This window comes from Hyla sarda, chromosome 6 (genome assembly GCF_029499605.1).
Source record: "Hyla sarda isolate aHylSar1 chromosome 6, aHylSar1.hap1, whole genome shotgun sequence".
Taxonomy (NCBI): Eukaryota; Metazoa; Chordata; class Amphibia; order Anura; family Hylidae; genus Hyla; species Hyla sarda.
This window is the reverse complement of record NC_079194.1, coordinates 138712282-138722005: the sequence shown is the minus strand read 5'-3', so window position 1 is coordinate 138722005 and position 9724 is coordinate 138712282. Positions and strand designations below refer to the sequence as shown.

Genomic DNA, 9724 nt, shown 5'->3' with positions numbered 1-9724 from the left:
AAGATGTGTAAGCACCGGAGTACCCCTTTAAGGGCTTGCTGGGACTTGTAGCAGGACTGGACAATTGAATGTAGGCCATGCTGACTTGACAGTTGCTGACGGGTACTGACTTGACTGACAAAGCTATGACTGTAGCTTTCTTGCAATTGACTGTGGCTGCAGACTTGACTTGAGGCCTCCAAGGACTCTGGACACACACCTAGACTCGACTTGACTGCACTGGACCTCAGCAACAAGAGCTCTAAGCTCCAAGAGAGTGAGCTAGCTCCACCCAGGGCATATATGGGGGAGACTAGCAGGGAGCCCATAGGTCACCCCTGGGATCACCTGGTCAGTCAATGCCTGTCTGGGCATGCTGGGAGTTGTAGTTTTCAAACATCTGGAGGGCCGCAGTTTGGACACCACTGGTGTAAGTGAAAGGCCACACAAAGGATCCAGCAATCCTTCATGTGACCCTGCCCGCACAGTGGTTGACCCAAGAGTTAATTGAACAATAGCTGAACTACTGCTAGTCTAAAAGGATCCTTAGATACAATGGCTCAGCAGGCAGTATCGCGCAGGATGGGGTCAGATACATGGTTCAGCAGATCAGCTTGGTTTCCTTTTTACATTTCCTTTCTTCATTTCTCACATATTTTTAGTTCCTGGAAGCTTTGCTGACAGAGATTTGGGATTTGAACGTGTACTATATGATAAGAGGTATATGTTATTATTTTTGGGTTGTTTACTATTTGGCAGCAACAGGAGCAGAATAGTCTGTGTTCTCATGGTTTATATTCTTCTCGTCTTTATCAGGTGAGCGCACAGCAGTAACTTTGGTGCTATGTACACAATAAGTCAACTTCACAGGTGACATTGGGGGAGATTTATCAAAACCTGTGCAGAGGAAGAGTGGTGCAGTTGCCCATAGCAACCAAAGAGGCCTGTGGAAAATGAAAGAAGCAATCTGATTGGTTGCTATGGGCAACTGCACCACTCTTCCTCTGCACAGGTTTTGATAAATCTCCCCCATTGAGAGGAAAATGTTGCTGACAGGAATCAATGCTAAGGAAACCTCCACTGATGTGTGAGAGTATATTCAGGCCTTGCTTTTGTCTCCAATTCACCATTTATGTTAAAATACATTTCTTTCAGCTGGATGCAAAAATCAACTACGCTATTGTTGTGTGTTTAATTTTTTTTATTTATTTTTTTAATTTTTTTATATATAATGTAAGTTAATGGAAAAGACTTGGCATACAGCAGAATCCATTAATGTATACATTAGTTTCATTAAAAAATAAAAAGTACATTACATAGAAACAAAAATGTAATGTGAACACTCAGCAGTAAGGGAATATGTTAAGTCATTATTGCTCTCTATAACAGTGTTTCCCAACCACTTGCTTCCAGCTGTTGAAAAACTACAACTCCCAACATTCCCAGACAGCCTTCAGAATGGATAGGTTTTATCAGGTTAATTCTGCTCTCTAGTGGATGGATAGGCTGCATTGTCATTGTTGTTACTGCTGATCCATAGTAAATAAATGGGCTTCATTCTCCGTGATGTCACCATGGATCTCTAGTGAATGGATAGGCTTTATTCTCAGTGATGTCACTACTGTTCTCTAGTGAATGGATAGGCTGTATTCTCAGTGATGTCACAGCTGATCTCTAGTGAATGGATAGGATGTATTCTCAGTGATGTCACTGCTGATCTCTAGTGAATGGATAGGCTGTATTCTCAGTGATGTCACAGCTGATCTCTAGTGAATGGATAGGATGTATTCTCTGTGATGTCACTGCTGTTCTCTAGTGAATGGATAGGCCTTATTCTCAGTGATGTCACTACTGTTCTCTAGTGAATAGATAGGCTGTATTCTCCGTGATGTCACTGCTGATCTCTAGTGAATGGAAAGGCTGTATTCTCAGTGATGTCACTGCTGATCTCTAGTGAATGGATAGGCTGTATTCTCAGTGATGTCACAGCTGATCTCTAGTGAATGGATAGGATGTATTCTCTGTGATGTCACTGCTGTTCTCTAGTGAATGGATAGGCCTTATTCTCAGTGATGTCACTACTGTTCTCTAGTGAATAGATAGGCTGTATTCTCCGTGATGTCACTGCTGATCTCTAGTGAATGGAAAGGCTGTATTCTCAGTGATGTCACTGCTGATCTCTAGTGAATGGATAGGTTGTATTCTCAGTGATGTCACTGCTGATCTCTAGTGAATGGATAGGTTGTATTCTCAGTGATGTCACTGCTGATCTCTAGTGAATGGATAGGTTGTATTCTCAGTGATGTCACTGCTGATCTCTAGTGAATGGATAGGCTGTATTCTCAGTGATGTCACTGCTGATCTCTAGTGAATGGATAGGCTGTATTCTCAGTGATGTCACTGCTGATCTCTAGTGAATGGATAGGCTGTATTCTCAGTGATGTCACTGCTGATCTCTAGTGAATGGATAGGATGTATTCTCAGTGATGTCACTGCTGATCTCTAGTGAATGGATAGGCTGTATTCTCAGTGATGTCACTGCTGATCTCTAGTGAATGGATAGGCTGTTTTCTCAGTGATGTCACTACTGATCTCTAGTGAATGGATAGGCTGTATTGTGGTGGCTTGGTACAGGAGGTGTCCCCTGGGCCCCCTGCACCTGTTCCCCTTGTACAGTTATATTTATGCTGTGTATTGTATATAAAAAGTGTTATATAAAAGTTGTCATGTGATTGTAACCCAGTGGGGTATCAGTGACCATGTGACCTAAGGGTGACCTATGGGACCCCTCCTAGTCTCTCCCAAACCCTGGGGGAAGCTAGCTTGCTCTCTTGATTTCCAGTTAAGCCTTTGCTGAGGGCCATTGCAGTCATGTCCTAAGAGTGTGTCTGGAGTCCAGAGGAGGTCTCAAGTCAACCACGCAGCTACAAGTCCACTACCCCCAGGTCCCAGTCAAAGCCTGGTAAGCTACGAAAGGGGTACCTTTCAGGACCCTGTACTCTTCACACATTCACTGCTAGGTCAGCACCTACCTGACACTTTGAGGCTATGTTCACACACCAGAATTTCAATGCGAATTTCGCACGGAAATTCTGAAGAGATTCCGCAGCAGCGGAGTCCCATTTCTTTCAATGGGCATCTGCTGTGCTGTGCACTTAGCAGAATTTCCGTGCTGTAAACATCTGGTGCAGAAATTCTAATTCCGATGTCCACAGAAAGAATGAATATGCCCATTCTTTATGCGGACTCTGCATGGAATGCATTCCTGTCCATAAGACGGCGCATTTCAAAACAGTCCTAGTGCCACATGCTGGTGCTTGAAGTCTGCAGAATATCCGTGCGGACATTTTGACATTTGAACATAGCCTAACTGTCAATTACATTTCTCTTCTAAAGGTCTCTGACCTACAAGGTAATTTGTTGCCTAAATGCTTTTCAATAGGTTTTATCTCTATACAGACCTGCAGGGCCACAAAATTCCACTGAGGCTATCTACTGGGCCACCAGGACTCGGGATTTTCCCCAAGGTCCCCAAACAGAGCTGAACTCCAGCTTCCTTTGGGTTTGAATATTTCCCCACCTGCCCCTTCCAGGTTCTCCATATCGGGCTTACACTATATTTACACTACGTTGGAGGAGTACTCCGGTGGAAAACTTTTTTTTTTTATTTTTTTTTTTATGAACTGATGCCAGAAAGTAAAACAGATTTGTTAATTACTTCTATTAAAAAATCTTAATCCTTTCAGTACTTTTTAGCAGCTGATTGCTACAGAGGAAAATTTTTATTTTTTGAATTTCTATTTGTGATGTCCACAGTGTTCTCTGCTGACACCTGATGCTCGTATCAGGAACTGTCCAGAGCAGGAGAAAATCCCCCATAGCAAACCTATGCTGCTCTGGACAGTTCCTGACACGGATAGAGGTGTCAGCAGAAAGCACTGTGGACAAGACAAAAAAGAAATTCAAAAAGTAAAGCATTCCCTTTGTAGCATACAGCTGCTAAAATGTACCATAAGGATTAAGATTTATTAATAGAAATAATTTACAAACCTGTTTAACTTTCTGACACACGTTCATTTAAAAAAATAAATAAAATTTGACCGGAGTACCCCTTTAATGTTCCCTGGATCCTGCCACAATCATGATGCTGACTTATACTGTAAACTGTAGCAGCAGACTCCACTATTTTAAGTGGACTCCAGTCTAGTTTAAATGGCGAATACCTCCAGAATGCAGTCACTAGGTAACTCTGTTCGGGCTATTATAATCAGTTCGGTCTACTGCTCCCTTCTTTACAGTATACATATGCATCTTGTTTATGGAAGGTTGCTGACAGCTACACCTAAATGGAGAAATAATGCACTAAACACAAATCCCCTAAAATTAGGGTGCTCTAAAACAGTGCAGTTTAAAGCCAAAAAAAAAATATAAAAATTGTTAAAATTTGCATAGGATAATTCACTTCCAGGGTGGAATGGATTCAAAATGGGAAAAAAATTGTAGTATCATCCACACCTTGCTTTTTGCTTAAAACTGCATCACAAAAACTGAACATGTAAGAGCGCCCTCAGGGAAATTGTGTTTTGTTAATAATCTTAGTATGTATTAAATTGCATGTCTTTTTTTATATGTAGTTTTGTAACCGCAGTAAAAATTTAACTGTGTGGAAGAAAAGAAATGTACTCTTTAATCCTATGTCATGTAATAGGAGAACTTAACTACCTTTTTATAAAGGGATAGTGTGCATCCTAATAGAATCAAACACTACTAAATGACATGTGAAGAATAGGCTACATTTGGCCTAGAAATGCGCTATGATGATGACAATAATTTACATTAAATAAAAGCTTTATAAGACATACAGTGTTGAGACTGTATAGTATTGCGCCCTGGATCCAAGCTACTTTTTTTTTTGTGCACTCTTAACTATATCACTGCTGCAATCTATTGCTCTCTTTGTTGGACCTTTTTGTAATATGCAACCTTTAAAGTGTTAATCCCAGGGGTTGTACATTTTCCTTTCTGTTTTTTTACACAGCCCCACCCTGAGGGCATTGGAATCTACAGGTTATTGTGCTCAGAGGCCTGGAATGCAGGAAGGGCAATAGCTGCAGGTGATAGAAAGCTGTGAGTGATGAGACAACGCAGCCGGTGTGTGTGCATACAGAGGTGTGGGGTATACAGAGCATGTTATATAAACTGAAACTGCAGCTATATTGCAGAGTTGCAGGTGACCTGGGGTGTGCAGCCTCCAGGTTATAAAGTCCCAGACAGCTGCATGGCCCCTACAGGCTGTGGGGGGAACCTAAAGGCCTCTGTAGTTATCATTAAACCATAGCAATGCACTAAGTGGCTGATATATATGACATTCTGATGCTGTTCCATTAACAGCCACACCATATAGAAGCCACATGAACACTGAATGCCGCCATGGTATTATTTGGTGCAGAAATGAATAAGAATAATTAATTTATCCATCACACCCAGTGGGGAGGGGCAGGGCGGAGTATATAAATAGTGTAATTACTACATAGGACATAAAGATGCAGAACTCATTACCCCAAGAGCTGGAATATAACCCCAATGCTGCCTGAGACGAATTATAGAAAGGCACCCCCCCCCCCCTCATAATTATATACAGTCAGTATTTCTCACAGAAAAGGATTGCAGTAACACATGTTTTGCTATACACATGTTTATTCCCTTTGTGTGTATTGGAATTAAACCAAAGAAGGAGGAAAAAAAGCAAATTAGACAAATGTCACACCAAACTCCAAAAATTAGCTGGACAAAATTATTGGCATCCTTAACTTTAATATTTGGTTGCACACCCTTTGCAAAAAATTACTGAAATCAGTCGTTTCTTATAACCATCAATAAGCTTCTTACACCTCTCAGCCGGAATGTTAGACCACTCTTCCTTTTCACACTGCTCCAGGTCTCTCTTATTGGAAGGGCGCCTTTTCCCAACAGCAATTTTAAGATCTCTCCACAGGTGTTCAATGGGATTTAGATCTGGACTCATTGCTGGCCCCTTCAGAACTCTCCAGCACTTTGTTGCCATCCATTTCTGTGTGCTTATTGACGAATGTTTGGGGTCATTGACCTGCTGGAAGACCCAAGATCTTGGACGCAAACCCAGCTTTCTGACACTGGGCTGTACAGTGCGACCCAAAATCCATTGGTAATCCTCAGATTTCATGATGCCTTGCATACATTCAAGGCACCCAGTGCCAGTGGCAGCAAGACACCCCCAAAACATCATTGAACCTCCAACATATTTCACTGTAGGTACTGTGTTCTATCCTTTTGTAGGCCTCATTCCATTTTCAGTAAATAGTAGAATGTTGTGCTTTACCAAAACGCTCTCTCTTGGTTTAATCTGTCCACAAGATTCTTTCCCAGAAGGATTTTGGCTAAAATGTAGTCTTGCTTTTTTATGTCTTTGTCAGCAGTGGGGTACTCCTGGGTCTCCTGCCATTTCGTTTCATTTCATTTATATGTCAACAGATAGTTCACGCTGACAATGATGCTCCCTGAGCCTGCAAGACCGCTTGAATATCTTTTGGGACTTGCTTGGCGCTGCCTATCCACCATCCAGACTATCCTGTGAGATGTTCTATGTAACATGGTCCTTTACTACCCTTGGGCCCTGTCAGGTTGAGTCCCTTAGTGACCTGGGGGCTCCCCTGCAAGGTCTCCCCCTGTTGGTTTTATAAAGGTGTGTATATCACTTTAATGCCTAGACAGGATGCCTATGTATAGGTAGTATAGAGGACCTGTGGGAGGTCTAAAGGACCTGTAAGTCTGTCACATGTTATGCAGTCACATGATTTGTTGCCACATGTTCTCCCAGCAACTTGACCAATGGGCTTTAGTCCAGCCCCCCCCCCACTACATAAAGGGGAGGCCATTACAGTTCACTCTCTTCCATCTAAGCCTTTACTGAGACAGCAACCACCAGAGATCTTAGTGCAAGTGATCAGCATCTGGAAGGCCACAAAAGCTACAGTCTCTCCAGTAAGTCTCAAGTCTATGTCTGCTGTCACTGAAACTAGTCAAGACCTGCACATAGTCAAGTCAAGCCTAATTTAAAGTCAAGTTAACTACAAGTATATTGGTCCTCTGGGTTCTGGCCACCTCTCTGGGAATTCTGGCCTTAGCTGTGAAGATAATTACACCTGTCTTCTACTCAGTAAAGCCTCAGTTTGACCATAACTGGTCTTGTACTTTAAATTCACTTCTAGCAAATGGGTTAGCCGAGAATCCGGGCGTGTGGTGTTCCGAAACCCAAAAACCACACTGGCGTCACGAACACTAGTTAATACCATCCAGCCACCATCTGATCCCACCAACCTACACCGCCACACCCGTGTCCCACCATTCACCCAGTGGTTCACCACACCTGCGTTGACACCTTTCATCAATTTTTCTCTTTCGTCCACGCCCAGGGAGATTAGCAACAGTGCCATAGGTTGCAAACGTCTTGATAATGACAGTTCTCTTCTCCTTTTTCTGTCATCCATGCTTAGTGTGGCACACACACACACAATGCTTATTGTGAGACGTGAACTTCTCTCCTCTTAACCCCTTAAGGACCAAGGACGTACCGGTACGTCCTTGGTCCTGCTCTTCTGATATAACGCGGGGTTACACAGTAACCCCACGTCATATCACGGCGGGCCCGGCGTCATAGTGAAGCCGGGACCCGCCTCTAATAGCGCGCAGCGCCGATCGTGGCTAAAAGTGAAAGTGAAAGTTCCCAGCTAGCTCAGTCGGGCTGTTCGGTATAGCTAATCGCGGCATCCCGAACAGCTGACAGGACAGCGGGAGGGCCCCTTCCTGCCTCCTCGCTGTCCGATCGCCGAATGACTGCTCAGTGCCTGAGATCCAGGCATGAGCAGTCATGCGGCAGAATCGTTGATCACTGGTTTCTTATGAGAAACCAGTGATCAATGATGAAGATCAGTGTGTGCAGTGTTATAGGTCCCTATGGGACCTATAACACTGCAAAAAAAAAAGTGAATAAAGATCATTTAACTTCTCCCCTATTAAAAGTTTGAATCACCCCCCTTTTCCAATAAAAAAAAAAACACAGTGTAAATAAAAATAAACATATATGGTATCACCGCGTGCGGAAATGTCCGAATTATAAAAATATATCATTAATTAATCCGCTCGGTCAATGGCGTGCGCGCCAAAAAAATTCCAAAGTCCAAAATAGTGAATTTTTGGTCACTTTTTATATCATTTAAAATCAATAAGTCCTATCAATGCAAAAATTGTACCGTTAAAAACTTCAGATCACGGCGCAAAAAATGAGCCATCATACCGCCCCATACACGGAAAAATAAAAAAGTTATAGGGGTCAGAAGATGACAATTTTAAACGTATAAATTTTCCTGCATGTAGTTATGATTTTTTCCAGAAGTGCGACAAAATCAAACCTATATAAGTAGGGTATCATTTTAATCGTATGGACCTACAGAATACATATCAGGTGTCATTTTTACCGAAAAATGTACTACGTAGAAACGGAAGCCCCCAAAATTTACAAAACAGCGTTTTTTTTTCCAATTTTGTCGCACAATGATTTTTTTTTCCGTTTCACCATAGATGTTTGGGCAAAATGACTGACGTCATTACAAAGTAGAATTGGAGTCGCAAAAAATAAGCCATCATATGGATTTTTAGGTGCAAAATTGAAAGAGTTATGATTTTTTAAAGGCAAGGAGCAAAAAACGAAAATGCAAAAACGGAAAACCCCCCGGTCCTTAACCCCTTAACGACGCAGGACGTATATTTACGTCCTGCGCCGGCTCCCGCGATATGAAGCGGGATCGCGCCGCGATCCCACATCATATCGCGTCGGTCCCGGCGCTAATCAACGGCCGGGACCCGCGGCTAATACCACACATCGCCGATTGCGGCGATGTGCGGTATTAACCCTTTAGAAGCGGCGGTCAAAGCTGACCGCCGCTTCTAAAGTGAAACTGAAAGTATCCCGGCTGCTCAGTCGGGCTGTTCGGGACCGCCGCGGTGAAATCGCGGCGTCCCGAACAGCTGATCGGACATCGGGAGGGCCCTTACCTGCCTCCTCGGTGTCCGATCGACGAATGACTGCTCCGTGCCTGAGATCCAGGCAAGAGCAGTCAAGCGCCGATAATGCTGATCACAGGCGTGTTAATACACGCCAGTGATCAGGATGAGAGATCAGTGTGTGCAGTGTTATAGGTCCCTATGGGACCTATAACACTGCAAAAAAAAAAGTAAAAAAAAAGTGTTAATAAAGGTCATTTAACCCCTTCCCTAATACAAGTTTGAATCACCCCCCTTTTCCCATAAAAAAAAACTGTGTAAAAAAAATAAATAAAATAAACATGTGGTATCGCCGCGTGCGTAAATGTCCGAACTATAAAAATATATAATTAATTAAGCCGTACGGTCAATGGCGAACGCGCAAAAAAATTCCAAAGTCCAAAAAAGCGTATTTTGGTCACTTTATATAACATTAAAAAATGAATAAAAAGTGATCAAAAAGTCAGATCAAAACAAAAATCATACCGATAAAAACTTCAGATCACGGCGCAAAAAATGAGTCCTCATACCACCCCGTACGTGGAAAAATAAAAAAGTTATAGGGGTCAGAAGATGACATTTTTAAACGTATAAACTTTCCTGCATGTAGTTATGATTTTTTCCAGAAGTGCGACAAAATCAAACCTATATAAGTAGGGTATCATTT

At 42.5% G+C, this 9724-nt stretch overlaps 1 protein-coding gene across 2 annotated transcripts in view; it reads left to right on the top strand.

Annotated features, from left to right (window-relative positions):
* The first annotated feature begins 600 nt into the window (after positions 1–600).
* MST1R (macrophage stimulating 1 receptor) overlaps positions 601–9724 on the top strand; it is a 53717-nt gene continuing 44593 nt past the window's right edge. Inside the window, exon 1 of one of the 2 annotated variants that reach the window (XM_056525210.1) lies at positions 601–699. The gene's annotated coding sequence lies outside the window, so the exon portion shown is untranslated. Of the gene's footprint in view, positions 700–2840; positions 2942–9724 lie in introns of those variants that run through there. The other variant, XM_056525209.1, reaches the window with a different exon arrangement.